At 47.6% G+C, this 13,425-nt stretch overlaps 2 pseudogenes; one reads left to right on the forward strand and one right to left on the reverse strand.

The window, feature by feature from the left end:
• Positions 1-3,235: 3,235 nt before the first annotated feature.
• On the reverse strand, positions 3,236-8,427 carry LOC134154837 (guanylate-binding protein 1-like; annotated as a pseudogene).
• Positions 8,428-9,748: 1,321 nt separating this feature from the next.
• Positions 9,749-10,709, forward strand: LOC134154838 (olfactory receptor 12D1-like; annotated as a pseudogene).
• Positions 10,710-13,425: the final 2,716 nt, after the last annotated feature.

Consider the following 13,425-nt stretch of genomic DNA (forward strand, 5'->3'; position numbering starts at 1 on the left):
AATCATAGGCAAGGGATATGCCAAGTAGGGAAAGCGCATCCTTCTTGCCAAAGACTGGGTTCACAGAACTCATTTTTCAAGCGATCCAGGGATATGGGGGTTAGAGGAGAACAGAGGCCAAGGACCCCCTCTCTAAGTGACTGAACAAACAGGCAGTGACACTTGCCAGAGGAAAAGCGGGCAGTTATTCAGTGTTAGCACTGTCTCTGTCTTCACAGTCCTCCATGTAGCCAGAAGCTCCTTACTTTTGCTTTGCTGTAGCTCTTTGCTCAGCTAGTTGCAAAGGCAGTTGAATGACCACAGCCTGCTGCCTCTGTGTAACGGCTTCAGCACTGCACTGAGCTCTTCTGGTGCCTGGATGTCATATTGCCCAGGGCACAAGCAAATTCCCCAGACATGGGGTAGGAAGCCCCAGGAAAGCATTGTGGTCTGTTTTTTGGTCTGCAACACAAGGTTTCAGGAATCAATTAGAAGATCAGCAGCCATCCCTCCAGCCATTCCTCCAGCAAACTCTTCCTTGAGATCCCTGGGAGGGCTGAGACTCGGGAAAAGAGTCATATCTGATGAGCTGGAGAGAGGACAGGAACAAGAACTAGTTCTACATAACATCTGTATTACAAGTGCCTCTGGCTTTACATTCTGCACTTTGGGAACAAGAGCTTGCCTTTTTTCATAGATAATATGTCTTCTTTTTCTCATATCAGTTTTGTTTCTACAATGTTTCAGAAAAACAGGAAAGAGAAAATTGTCACGACGTTTCTTTTACCTAGAGGAAAAAAGCTTAGCTGATAGATAGACGATCTTGTAGAGTAAAATTAGCTATGGCTGTAACATGCACAAATGCAGCAGAAGTCCTTATGACCCTCTCTCTTCTTAAAAAAAATATACTCATTTGATGTAGACGGTATAAATATATCCTTCAGTGGTGTTTATTCAAAAAACATTTCTATTCTATTCTAACTCTACTGAGGAACTAGAACAGCTCAGAAGCTGATTTCTGGACATAAGATAAGTCTTAGGAGCCTTGAATACCTGAGGTCAGAACTGGAATACCCCAATATTGCCCATGAATAATGCTTGACTCCATCAGGTATCTTGCCTACAGCTTACATACACCTTTTTCTCTGTAAGGCAGAAATGGCCACCTCCAGCTTAAATGCATTTGGTGGCATGACTCTGTGTTGGGAGTAATCTCTTGTTGAATCTAGGTAAAGGAAAGAGAAAAGAAAAAGGCAAAGACAAAGCCAAAGACAATGACAATGACAAAGAAAAAGGGAAAGACAAAGAAAAAGAAAAGGAAAAAGGGAAAGGGAAAGAAAAAGAAAAAGGGAAACAAAAAGGGAAACAAAAAGGAAAAGAAAAGGGGAAAGAAAGGAAGAGGAAGAAAAGGGGAAAGAAAGAAAGAGAAAGAGAAAGAGAAAGAAAGAAAGAAAGAAAGAGAAAGAGAAGGAGAAAGAGAAGGAGAAAGAGAAAGAAAGAGAAAGAGAAAGAGAAAGAGAAAGAGAAAGAAAGAGAAAGAGAAAGAGAAAAGGGAAAGGGAAAGGGAAAGGGAAAAAGAGAAAGAGAAAGAGAAAGAGAAAGAAAGAGAAAATGAAAAGGAAAGGGAAAGGGAAAGGGAAAGGGAAAGGGAAAGGGAAAAAGAAAAAGAGAAAGAGAAAGAGAAAGAGAAAGAGAAAGAGAAAGAAAGAGAAAGGGAAAGGGAAAAGGAAAGGGAAAGGGAAAGGGAAAGGGAAAGGGAAAGGGAAAGGGAAAGGGAAAAAGAGAAAGAGAAAGAGAAAGGGAAAGAAAGGAAAAAAGGATGGGAAGGGAAGGGAAGGCAAGGCAAGGCAAGGCAAGGCAAGGCAAGGCAAGGCAAGGCAAGGCAAGGCAAGGCAAGATTACAGAAGTTGAACGGCATTGTGCTGATTAAGGTGCCGTGAATAGTATCATCTGGCTAACATCAGGTGAAAACGCTGGGAGCTCCTGTCCTAGCAAGTGGCCAGAGAACATGAATTTGTCTCACAGTCTGAAGAGACAGAGTCACCTGCATGGCAGGGCAGGCAGTCCTTGTGTTTAGAGCAGTTTTGGAGGGACACAGGCATTTCCCTAGCCGCACCTTTTCACCCTCCCCTTTGGACCAGAAAAATCCTGTCCAGCTGCTGCCACCAAACGGTCTGCCTTTCACACTACAGGCCCTGAAACATTACCAGATGTGGTCAGATCTAAGCGGGACCTTTGTGTTCCCAGGTACACTCAGCATCTCTTTTGTTTTTGAACTGGACTCTGTTCTCTGACCAGTCCAAGCTCTTTTTCAGAGTCACGTCTGAGTGCAGTCTTCCCCTAGCTGAGAGAGGTGGCAAGCATAGGCAGCTGGGAATGAGCAGACCAGCTCTCCTGGGTCGGCAGGAGCTTTTCTGCCTCTAGTGATTCACTAGTGTTCACACGGAGAGCAAGGGAAAAGTCAAGGATTTCTCCCATTGAGAACATCACATGATGTGGGCACCTGAAAATTAAATAAATGTACAGCTAGACTCATCTGCTCTGCCTCATTTCCTGGAGAACAGCATGTGAAAGTGCTGAACCTTCACCTATGGAAGAGTGTGTACATCAGAGCTTGTCACACTCTGTTATCCATATAGTCTGGAAAAATAGCACGCATGGTAAATTGATGTGAGGTCAGGGACAAAGCCCTCTACAATGGGTTGGGTCACTCCCGTCTTTTGTTGCTTTGAGAGGAGGCTGGTGGTGACTGATTCCAAAACAGATAAATCTGCCAAAGAGGGGAAAGTAGGCTATGAACCGGTCCTCTTTCCTCTGAGAAGCAGCTGGCCATGGTGCTTATTTCATCTTTCATGGTAGTAAATGAGATAATATATCCACTGGGTCACTGGATTAACTCACCTTCACTCAACTCAGGGCATCCATCTCCTGGAGCTGTCACCTCCATGTGCCCACTGCTGTAGAGCAGGAGTAACTCCTCTGCTGCTCGTGGGCAGAAGGCACTGATGCGCTCAGCCAGCGCAAACTGGAGTTCAAGGTAGGAAACTGCCAAAAGGTGCTCAAGAGGCATAAAGAGGCCATGTGGAGGGCTTCTGTATGAAATGGAATGTGTTTTGCTCATGGAAGTCCATGTAATTTCTCGGTGTCTTTTTTTCCTTTGACAGTCCCCACTGACCAGAGGGAGGAAATAATGTCCAACAGCAGCTTCCTCACTGAGTTCCTTCACCTAACATTCGCAGACAAACGGGAGCTGCAGCTATTGCACTTCTCGCTGTTCCTGGGTGTCTACCTGGCTGCCCTCCTGGGCAATGTCCTCATCATCACAGCCGTAGCCTACGACCACCGCCTCCACACCCCCATGTACTTCTTCCTTCTCAATTTGTCCATCCTGGACTTTGGTTCCATCTCCACCACAGTCCCCAGATCCATGGCCAGTTCCCTGTGGAACACAAGGGCCATTTCCTTCTCAGGATGTGCTACTCAGGTCTTTCTATTTCTTTTCTTCATTTCTTCAGAATATTATCTTCTCACTGTCATGGCCTATGACCGCTACATTGCTATCTGCAGACCCCTGCACTATGGGACACTCATGGCCAGCAGAACTTGTGTCAAAATGGCAGCAGCTGCCTGGGGCAGTGGTTTTCTCAATGCAGTGCTGCACACTGGAAACACATTTTCAATTCCACTCTGCCAAGGCAATGTTGTGGAGCAGTTTTTCTGTGAAATTCCCCAGCTCCTCAGGCTCTCCTGCTCTGACTCCTACTTCAGGAAAGCCAGGGTTACCGTGGTTAGCTTTTGTGTAGCTTGTGGGTGTTTCGTGTTCATCGTGCTGTCCTACGTGCAGATCTTCAGGGTCGTGCTGAGGATCCCCTCTGAGCAGGGCTGGCACAAAGCCTTTTCCATGTGCCTCCCGCACCTCACTGTGGTCTCCCTGTTTGTCATCACTGCAGTGTTTGCCTACCTAAAGCCCCCATGCATCTCCTCCCCAGCTCTGGAGCTAGTGGTGGCCGTTCTGTACTCAGTGGTGCCTCCAACACTGAACCCTGTCATCTACAGCATGAGGAACAAAGAGATCAAAGAGGCACTGATGAAATTGGTTCAAAGTATAGTATTTTACCAGTCATAGGCTGCCTTCTGTCTTCGTGAGCGATTCCCAGTTTCTCGTAGGCTGGCTTACGAGGTGTGGGCCCAGTGAGGAATGGGGCAGGGGACATGGTAACAAAGGGCATGGAAAAGGCAAAGGTTTACAGTGCCTTCTTTGCCTCAGTCTTTCCTGATAAGACATGGCTTCAGGAGTCTCAGGTCCCTGAGACCCATGGGAATATGAGCAGTGAAGATTTACTGTTGGTGGAGGGGGATCAGATTGGAGAAGATCTGAACAATTTGAAGTTATGGGACCTGATGAGATGCATCCATGAATGCCGAGGAAGCTGACAGACATCCTTGCTAGGCCACTCTCCATCATCTTTGAAAGGTCCTGGCAGTCAGGGCAGGTCCTGGAAAAAGCAAATGTCTCTCTGACATTCAAGGATGAGGATCAGGGGAGCTATAGGCTAGTCAGCTTCTCCTCGATCCCTGGGAAGGTGACAGAGCAAATCTTCCTGGAAACTATTTGCGAACACATGAAGCATAAGAAGGTGATCAGGAGTAGTCAGCCTGCATTCACCAAGGGGAAATCATGCTTAACCAGCCTGATGATAGCCTTCTATTATGGAGTGACTGGCTGTGTAGAGGAGGGGAGAGCAGTGGATGCTGCCTACCTTGACTTCAGCAAGACTTTCAACACTGTCTTCCATACTATCCTCATAGACAACCTGATGAACTACAGATTCGATACATAGATGATGGGGTGGTCTGCCACTGGTTGTATGACAGAGCTCAGAGGGTTGTGATCAGTTGGAGGCCTGTAGATAGCAGTGTCCCCTAGGGGTCAGTACTGGGTCCAGTCTTGTTCATCAATGACCTCGAGGAAGGGACTGAGTGCCTCCTCAGCAAGTTTGCTGATGATACAAAAGAGGCACAGTGCTACGCAGCTTGGGGTTCCCAGCATCTGAGGGGATCTAATATTACCTATCCTCTTTTTCCTTCTTGTGTTAGCTCCAATAAATGGTATTTTAAGCAACACCTTACAGAATCTGAGTGCTTTTCTTACTGGGATCATAAGCAGCACTGTCCCAGTGCCTTGCACTGGTGTAGAACAGGCTCTCCCTCCCGGCCATTGCAACACCTCTCAGGAGCCCAGAGGCACCCTGGGATGGGAGGTGCAGGGTGAGCAGCCCCAGCCCCAGTGCTCTGCAGCAGCCCCTCTGAAGCCAGAATAGTCCCTGACAGTTGGCATAGGGACTCCCTGTGGGTCATGGGGTGTCTGGGATGTGCTGATAGAAACCACAGGCATCGTTATTTAGAGTGCGCACAGACCATATGCAGTGTCTAGGTGTGCAAGAGCAGGCAGCTCACCAGTGCATTCCCTTCTACTTCATAGTCTTCTTTAAGGACTGCTTTCCAATGAGTTTTTCCCTACCTGGGGTTTGGCAAGGAGCTGTTGGAGACCTTCTTTCTTCCCTCTGCCCTGTTCTGCTCTTTTGTCAGCCCATGGGCACCTCCACAGTCCCTCTGCGCTGGGTAAAGATGAGTCTCCATGTGCCATCCTCTGACCCCAGGTAGGAACAAGCAGTGCCTATCTCTGCTCGGTCTAATGTAGGTGCTCAGAGCAGGCCAGAGGAACAGAAGAAGAAGGTGCAACAGGCACAATGGCACAAGTAGCATCAAGGGAAATTTCAGCTGGGTATTAGGGAAAAAACTGTCACCATGAGAGTGGAGCAGTAGGGGTGCAAGGGCCCAGAGATTTTCAGACCTTGCCTGGACAAAGTACTGGCCAATGTAATCTACCTGGGAAGTTAGCCATGCTCAGAGCAGAGGTTTGAGTATAGATCTCCAGATGTCCCTCCTGACCCAGATCCTCTAGGATAGGTAAGAGGTCTCCGGACATGATAGTATACTCCCATGGGGCTGAGATCTTTCTAGCAGTTTGTCACTAGTAGATGAGGAGGTCTCTGTCACTCTCTAGTTCCCGTGAAGCGAGACTCAGTCACATGCTGGTCCCCATGCCATCCTTCAAGGGGTGCCTTTCCTGAGGAATGAAAGTGCCCTGAAGACCGTCCTCAGCTCCGATCAGCTGGGAGTGGTGAAGCACAGTGGCTCAGACTGCAAGAGCAGCAAGGGGCAGAGCAGCAAGAATGGGTACAGTGAGGGGAAATGGAAGAGAAGTGGCTCTAAATGAAGAAGCAAGTACAGCAGCCACTGGAAAAGCTCTTCCATTTCCCACCTGCGTCATCTGACCGTGTATTTGAGCCTTCCTCAGGCACAGTCCCAAGAGCAACTAGCCAGCTCTGACCTTCTGGACCTTGGCACTCACAGCTCCCCATTACTACTGTGTTGCCACCATGGATGGTCTTGGGTGTAAACTTCTCCCAGATGTGGCTGCATAATTTCACCATCTGCTCCTGGAATTCAGGCTCAATCTCACTGTCATGATGCTCCTCCAAGCGTGGCAGGTCCCTCTTGCTGGCCAGCTGGTCAAAACCAAAGCACTTCTGGTGTGGGGAGAACTGGTGAATGCATTCCTGGGAATGGTTATAGAACTGGGTTTCCTGGCTGCTACCTGTGGAGGCAGGCTAGGGAGCAAGCTCACAGGGCTTAGGCTTTTGTTGTCTTATGCTGAAATGCAGCTGTCCAGAGCTGGACACATCCTGCCCTTCCTGAAGCACAGCACCGAGCACAGCGCCATTCCTCTACCGGGCTTTAATTTCAGCACATTCTCTAGGTACTTGTCTTCTGAGATTTCCTTCCCATCCACCTTCAGTTACAATGTGAAGTCCTGCACAGCCCAGAGAAAGGATAGGAAGAACTAGAAAACTTTGTCTGACTCCTCCAGCTCATCTCCACTCCTCCTAGGAGTTGCTTTCACCTTTACATTCTCCATCAGCTTTGTCACATAGCTGGGGAGCTGGCTAAGGAAATAGAGACCCTGGATCCTCAAGCCAGCGCACTCTACCCTTTCCACCCATCAGCACTTAATAAGGAGAAGTGGAGATTCTGCAGGGACAGAGAACAGCCTGGAGTCACCAGCAGGAGCAGGGCTGAAACCCTCAGCCTGAGGTGTGGGGCACAGGATTCCTGAGGTCCTGTGTCACTGTGCCCCACCAGGAGGCTCTGATCTCCCCAAAGAAAGCAGCCATCTGAGGACCTGGAATGTGCAAACCCCTAAGCTAACGCTTAGAGAGAGGAGGTCTCTCTGGTGCTGCTGCCCTGTTGAGGATACTGCAGCTGGTCCATGGCCTGCTGGTTGATGGTGCCCTTGCTGTTATAGACCAGAGCACTGGACAGCATTATGGCTAGCTCAAAGATCCATGCGTTGCTCTGGAACAAGCCTGGATCATACCAAGAAACTCTGTGCAAGACCCCTAAGAGTGAGTAAAGCTCTAAATTCCCAGGCCTTAAATGTCCAACCATGGGCCATGGCAGGGACAGCTTTTTGGAGAGATTCACACACGTAATACCACCACGTCTTCCTATAGCCACCTTGTCCTCAACCCTTAACTCTCAGAGTCCCACAGGCTTCTGATTACTAGAAAGTGCTGAGGAATCTGGCAACTTGTCAACCTCAGGAGTCTTCTAGCTCCTCTGGCTGTCAGCACCACAGAGACAGCTCCAGTTCAAAAGGCACTGCAAGCCTGCAAGGCACTAGATTTCAAAAGGCCCACCAGCCTAACGGCTGCTGAGTAATCACAGATCCAGAATGAGAGGGAGCGTGGCTGTGAAGACATGATGTCTCACCAGGCAGCATGGCCCCAGCCACTGACTTCCTCCAGTACCCTGCAGACAGCCAGGATCCCAGGCAGAATGAGGGCTCTGACAGTCAAAGGCAAACGTTAAGGATGCCAGGCAGGACTTCATGCACCAGAAGACTTTATCCACATAGTTCTACACTGGCCTCCTGCCCCACAGGTTGTCTCTTCCTGGCATACCGGCACAGGCAATGAGAACACCTTGAGTCCTGCCACATGGCTGGGCCCTTGAGAGCTTCCACAGTGTTCTGTTCACACAAAAGGAAGTCTCTGCTTCTTCCACACTTTCCCCATGTCACTCAGCCCTTCAGTGTCTGGCAGCACCCCAGTGTGTCCAGGCCAGCACGGGTGAGGAGCACAGCACATCCAGATAGCTTTGATGTAGGACTGCATGGCGAAGACCAGAGAGAAACCTGTGGAGAGGACACAAGGGGCTCAGTAGTGTTAGATAGAGAGCAGGAAAACCAAGGCATCATGGCTGCCAGGGGCTGGTACCTGGGCAGCTCACCACCTCTCCCATCCTCTCACAACCCTGCCTGGTCATGAGGTGGGACCTGCCAGTTCAGTACAGCCCTGTGATGGCCACCACCACAGGCTGCATGAACTATGACGGCATCTGCATGCAGTATCTTCTGCTGCACCACCAGCCCCCACCTCTGCATGTTCTCAATCAGGCAGATGGGCACTTTGGTGTGGATTTCAGGTGCCATTGCTCACAGCAAAGATAGCTTGCACAGAGGACAGTGAGACAGATATTTGAAGCCCTTGAAAATTATCATAGTTTGTTCAATCTCCGTCTTCAGAAGTTAAAAGAAAAGCGAGAGTTTTAAGATTTTTGTGGACTATAAAGGGAGCAAAAGATGTTAAGTCAGAGGCAAAGTTCAGCTGTTTAGTTGCAGCAGCTCAAACGAAGCCATGATACATATTCAATGTATTATGCTTGGGAACTACAAAAACATATAAAACCCTTCTTGGCAAATTCCCCATTGGTCTCCCTGAGAATTACATGCTATAACCTTGCATATTTCAATAAATGGCTTTTGATTCTACAACTTTCTCCTGCTTGTGAGAGCTTGCCGTACAAATAATCAGCAATCAGTTCAACTCCCCATGAGTTGAACCCACAAGCGTCATGAGCTTTCTGCGTCCCTGAAATGCTATGCCTTGATGTTTTCTGAAATGAAGTCCCATAAGGCTCAGAGGCTTGATCCCAAGAGAAGTTACCAGAGAGAGAGAAATTTTCCTTTACTGGAAAGAAATGTGATTGTTTCAGTGAAAGGGAGTACTATATAAAGGTTTCCTGACACCACTGAACAGTCTGCATTAATTTTCTTTGAGAGTGGTATATTATATGATCTACTAAACTACAATAATACTTCAGCTTTGGGAAAGATTCAGTATATTCCGCTAGGATTTGGAATGAAGAAAATGATTAGAAAACCTTTTCTGAATTAGAAAAAAAAGAAGAAAACATAGGATTTCAGAATGATCGTTGCTTAAAAATTAGGTAACCAGCCAGCCGTCCTTCCTTCCTTCATCCTTCCTTCCTCCCTTCGTTCCTCACTTCCTTTTTTTCCTAGCTTCCTCCTTCCCTCCCTCCCTCCCTCCCTCATAATTTTCTTTCCTCATTATTCTCAAATACGCCGTTCCTTTCAGTGAGATGGCACACAGGTGGCAGTTTCAACAGTGGTATTGGCCATCTAGGTTACCACATTTTCTATTATTTGTTGAAACAGCTGGGGTGGAAAATCAAGGAATTCTTTTGAGTCACTTTTCCAGACTCAGTAGCTGATCTCTTCCATTCCTGAGGCAGCATCAGCTGATGATACACCTTATGGAAGAGGACTCTGGGAAAAGGAAATAACAGCTCAGGACAGAAGACAGCAAGTTACTGCCAAGTTATTTTCTCTTTCCCTGCAGGGATGGATAACCAGACAGAGGTGAGGAAGTTCATCCTCCTTGGCCTGAGCAATCTTCAAGGGCTACAACAATTCCTGTTCATGCTATTTTTACTGCTGTACCTGTCCAGCCTGCTGGGGAATACAGCAATCATGACTGTAGTGGTATGTGAACCCCGGCTCCATACCCCCATGTACTTTTTCCTCTGTAATCTCTCCTGCCAGGATATTTTCTACTCCACAGTAACGATACCCAAGATGCTGGCTGGCTTCCTCTCAGGGCACCAGAGCATTTCTTACACTGGCTGCCTAAGCCAGCTTCCACTTCCTGGGAAGTAGTGAAGGTTTTCTTCTGGCTGTCATGGCCTATGACCGCTGTGTGGCCATCTGCAACCCTCTGCGCTACACCCTGATCATGAGTCCACAGGCCTGCCTGCTGCTGGCTGCAGCTACTTGGACTGCTGGCTTCCTTCATGCTCTGATGCACACAGTCATGACCTCCCAGCTGCATTTCTGTGGCCCCAACCACATCCACCACTTCTTCTGTGACATCAAGCCTGTGGTGAGGCTGGCCTGCGATAGCAACCAGATTAACCTGAGCCTTCTCAACATCATCACTGGGAGTATTGTGATAGGCCCCTTTGTCTTCACACTCTCCTCTTACCTGTACATATTTTCCTTCCTCTGGATGAAAGTCCAATCCAAGGAAGGAAGGAGGAAATCCTTCTCCACTTGTGTCTCCCATCTCACAGTAGTGGTCTTACTCTATGTCCCTGTTATTTTTAATTATGTGCCACCTTCCTCGGGAAGTTCACCCAGGCAGGACATGATAGCCACCCTCATGTATAATGTTGTCACATCGGTCCTCAATCCTTTGATCTACACCCTGAGGAATGTGGAGGTGAAATGTGCCCTAAAGAGAAGACTTTTCTCCAGACAGCTACTAGTGCAAAAAATGTTCTGCCTTGCAGCATGTGTGGGGTAGGAGGCAATGGGAAATGCAATCAGAGGCACTTTTGGCTCAAGAATGTGTTGTGCAGAAATCTGCTTTTCACTGCCAACAGCCTGGGCCCCTTCAGAAAAACCCTACATACTGGATATGGTCTTATGTCTCCTATCTTGGGCAATATCAGTGCATAAAGATGAATCTATGTTGGTGGAACTGCCACTCCTATACATCCAGCTGGAAAAGAGGCTCCAGAGGGTGATACTTCCAAAAAAACACCTTTATTACAGTGATTTACTCTCAAATGTCACTTGATTCTTTATTTTTCTTTCTTTCTTTTTTAAGGCAGCCGAATCCCACTTCCAGTCAGAGCTGTCAAGAGAAGCCAGGGTATGGTTCATCTTATCCTAAAGCCAATAGATAAGGAGGGATTTAGTTGTTTCTGTGGGATTCATTTGGCCATGTACAGAGATGTATGTTACGTCACTTGAAATACTCTGGGTATCTCAGCTGGTATCTCTCTGCTGCTCCAGAAAGATTTAGATCCTGTGCCAGATCCACCAGCCCTGTATGGCTGTCAGATAGCCTAGGGCATCTGAGATGGTGCTAGACACTTATGTTTAGGCAACTGAATTCCACCTCCATCGCCTAGATCCACAGTGGTTGAAACTGATGTTTAGGCATTTGTCTCACAGCAAGGAACGTACGTTTGGAACCTCAAATGTAGGTGCCTTAATCTCAAATTGAATCTCTCCCTTAATCCCAAAATTATCTTCGCTGTGGTTCTAAGAGTACCCTCTGCAGGAGGGTGGTGTGACTTCTTTACTTCTACCTTCCTGCTTTCTCTTTCCTCGTTTACACTACTATATGTATCTACCTAAAATCTGCAGCTAGCTCCACATGTAGTTCTACTAGCCACTAGCCTCAGAGTAGCTCTTTGTTTATTCATTTGATTTTTACTGTGAGGTATCTGTATTGATTAATGTTGTCATCTGCAACAGGAGCAAAGTGAGATCCATTTTTTTCTTAGGAAGTCAGTTGCAAGGGGTGGGGCAGGGTTGCCAAGAAGCAGCCTCCTGTCTTCTCCTATTTACTTCTGTTTTCTTATTGTTCAACCTTCACCAGTGTCTCTTTTTCATAAGAATACATTTTATGGAAAAGCAGATTACACTGTGCCTGGAGCGGCACAGTGCATCCTCTGCATCTAGTTTATATGTGGCTTGTTAACAGTTACAGAAGGAATGGGCCAAACACTGGAATAAACTGTTAGTTCATGTGTTTGAAGGTTAGTCACCGTAAATACAAAGAACAGAAGAACAGTGATGGCAGAGAAATGCCAGTTACCTGCTCAGTGCAAAGGAGCACCCTGACTTGGATATTCTTAAGGCCATCCAAGGAGAGCAAATTTCCCATTGTCCCTGGGGCCTTGGAGGGAGTGTTTCTTCCAAGGTGAGTCCACCTGAGGACTCTCCTTGAAAGCCTTGTGGACTGAAGAGGTTATTGCATAAAGGGAGAGAGGATTTATCGTGGGAAGCAGGACAAGAGCATTTGGGAACTGTGCAGAACCTTAAGGGGGCTTTGGGAATGTGTGAGACTTTAAGAGATCTTCAGGAGAAGGACCAAAGGTGGGGAAAGGGATCAGAGTGGACTGGAGAGAAAGAAGCATGAGGGAAAAAGAGTTTAACTGGCCATGTATGAACAGGTCACTATGTTTGTCTAGTCGTGCCCAGCACCTGATCAACCCTACCTAGCCAAACGAGTGAAAAGAACACCAGAGCAGTGTCCCACTTATTCTACGGAGTAAGCTTATTCTCCTCTAATGTCCTTTCAGAGAAGTCCATTCAGATCTTTCACGTGTCTTCTCAGTGCCAGACTAGAGTCAGTCTGAATAGGGTCTTCTTTCCCCACTGATTACATCAAGCCCACTCCCTTGGCTGAGGTTTTGCTGGATGGTAGACAGGGAGAATCTTGTTCATCCGTTCATGAACAACACTGATTAGATGATGTGGCATGTGGCTATTTACTAAACAGCTGTGTCCTTATATAGAGGTCCCTTTTCCAGGTTAAGGAGATCCAACAAGCCTAAGCTAGCTGGTGGTGATGACACGATTGTGAGAAAGTTTGCCCAATCAAGTATTTGTCCATTTATTTGGGTAAGCTGGCCCTCTGACAGCTTAGCCTCTGAAAACATGAGCAATGTTCAGGACTTAATTTTATTCTGCAACTCTGGTCTTCACACTCCAGTCCAAGGGTTTTTCCAAAGACTATGATATTTCTCAGAGCTGACAGGTTGTATCATATTCAGCTTTGATACCACACAATGTCCACAGATCACAATCGTTGGTTGTATACATATCCTCAGCAGCTTTTATAAAGAACCCATGACACTTCTCACCTTTCCTGAGAACCACCCCCTTGCTGCCCTCCAGGCACGTCCCTGCTTCTCAGAAAGTCTTTCCCCAGATGAGAGTGCCCACACCGGCCGGCTGCTGCAGGTCCCCCTGCCCTGTACTCCCTGCAAGGCTCTGTGCAGGCACTGCTGCTCTGCAAACAGCCAATGGTGATGCCACACGGCTGCGGGGCGATTCCACAGCGCCTGTCCTTGTTAGAGCAAAAAGCAGACCCAAAAGGATGGTTAGCATGCCACTGGCAGTCCCTGCCTCCCATTTTATGCAGCTGTGGAAGGTGCTCAAAGGGACCAGGCAGCATTTCCGAGACCACGAGGCATGTTATGGGGCTGCACTGGATCCAGCCT

The sequence above is a fragment of the Rhea pennata genome, unplaced genomic scaffold (genome assembly GCF_028389875.1).
Source record: "Rhea pennata isolate bPtePen1 unplaced genomic scaffold, bPtePen1.pri scaffold_46, whole genome shotgun sequence".
NCBI classification, from domain to species: domain Eukaryota; kingdom Metazoa; phylum Chordata; class Aves; order Rheiformes; family Rheidae; genus Rhea; species Rhea pennata.